The sequence below is a fragment of the Asparagus officinalis genome, chromosome 7 (assembly GCF_001876935.1).
Source record: "Asparagus officinalis chromosome 7, Aspof.V1, whole genome shotgun sequence".
In the NCBI taxonomy this organism is placed as follows: domain Eukaryota; kingdom Viridiplantae; phylum Streptophyta; class Magnoliopsida; order Asparagales; family Asparagaceae; genus Asparagus; species Asparagus officinalis.
The window spans coordinates 48,314,218-48,316,284 of record NC_033800.1 but is presented as its reverse complement, the minus strand read 5'-3'; the positions used below and the strand labels follow the sequence as shown (position 1 = coordinate 48,316,284).

At 44.9% G+C, this 2,067-nt stretch overlaps 1 pseudogene; it reads right to left on the bottom strand.

Annotated features, from left to right (window-relative positions):
- On the bottom strand, window positions 263-1,492 carry LOC109849371 (annotated as a pseudogene).

Genomic DNA, 2,067 nt, shown 5'->3' with positions numbered 1-2,067 from the left:
ATAGTTGAGAGAGATGTAGACAGGAAGTGAGAGAGAATTGAGATTGAGAGGAAGAAGTTCAGAGAGAAGAAGAACAGAGGTTAAATTTGAGAAGAGGAACAATTCTAATTTCATTCATGATGATTTTTTGATTCTTACAATTTCCTATTTATACAGACTCAGTTTCTGGAAACCAGGAAACAAACGTGCACACAGCCAACGGCACAAGCACAAACTGAAAAACAAAATCAGTTAACTGTTGTAACTGAAACTAACTGGAACATTTATTACAGGGGACCCTTATTTAACAGTCTTTGCATTTTTACTCCTCCATTTAGCATATCAGTCCTATTCCTCAGTCCACTTTGTGTATCAGTCCTGTTTCCTCAGTTGATCTCCTCAGTCGGTTGATTCTTCTCCTTTAGTCGCTGATCTCCAGTTCCTGACAATTCCCTCCCCTTAAGTTGTACCTTGTCCCAAGGTCCAATGTAGAAAACATTACAGTCTCCAATAAACCTCCAGCTAGCTCAAAACTGAACTCCTCGCATTCATCAAGCTCCATGTCCGTGAGCTGAGATGAAGTCCTTGGAGGAAGCACAGTCTCGATCACCTTGCACTGCTCAGGAGAGAGGAAATCCGGGAAGTCAACAGTGAAGTGAAGGTAGAGTTTTCCTCTCATGAACGGCCTCTGGTACATTGGCATTCCTTCGCCATTGATGGCCTTGAATTGATCTGGTTTGACAACCTCGCCAGGATTAGACTTAATGAGCAGCTGCTGGTTATCAAGATGTGTCAGCACAAACTGGAAGCCACAGAGAGCCTCAGTCAAAGAGAGAGTATTCTCATAGAAGAGATCGTCACCCTTTCTCTTGAACTTGGGATGCTCTTTCTGCTGGAGGACAAACACAATGTCACCTGTGACGCAATTAGGCGCGTCATCTGCTTCTCCAGGGAAAGTGATCTTCTGACTATTCTGCATCCTTTTCTCCACAACCATCTCCAACACTTTCCTCTCTTGCACAACCTTTTCCCCTTGGCACTGTGGGCACCTGTCCTTGTTATTAATCGTCTCCCCGGTTCCTTTACATTCATTGTAAGGTTGCTGCATCTGCTAGATCATGCCAGGACCCAACTGACGAATGGATACCTTCATGCCAAAACTTTGGCCAACTGGGCATTTCATTGAAGCGCCAGATTTGGATCCCTTCCCCTTGTATTTTGAGCAGATAACATTTCTAGAGAGGGAGAGCTTCCTTGAGGTTCCCTTGTAAAGGTCTTCAAGATAAACTTTCAAAGGATGGATGACATCCTCTCCTCTCCTCTGCCTGCAGCCCGGGCTGCTGCCACCTCCTCCAAAGGGACTTCCCCCAAAGAAGGACCGGGAGATGTCAAATGGGTCATTGCCACCACCACCACCCATTCCTTCCTTGAGGGCATCCTCATCATATTGATCATATATCTCACGCTTTTCAGGGTCACTCAATACCTCATATGCCTGAGCCAGCTCCTTAAACTTCTTCCTAGCAAGAACCTGAGGTGATTCAACAGGAGGATTTGAGCTAGCATCAGCATATGCTACAAGACCACCAACCTTTTCCTCAAGCTCGGCCCTTGAGATCCCCTCAGGAGGCACCGCTGAAAAAACCTGAGCCTTCGGCGATCCATTCAAAGCATACAACTTCGTCTTCTTAGTCTTCTTCTTCTTGCTTGAGATTGGCCATGGTGGGTTCTTGAGTTTTGGCTTTCTCTTGCTTAAGATTGGGTATGGCCATTTCTTGAGCTTTGGTTTTCTCTTGTTTGAGGATGGCCATGGCGGGTTCTTGAGTTTTGGCTTTCGGTGGAGACAAGAAGATTGCGGCTTCTTCATCTTTTTCTTCCTTGCATCAGGTCGCTCCTTCAGGGTCTTATGGGTATCAGGACTGATCTCAATTACAATTTCAGGCTTAGGCTTTACTGCAACTACCTTTTGCTTAACTTCTTTGATAAGGGCTTTTCTTGTATCTCCATCAACAGCAAGAACCACTAGTTTCTTTTTGACCACTTTCACACCAAAATTTCCCACATTCTCTTTATTCGACCCATTTGAAA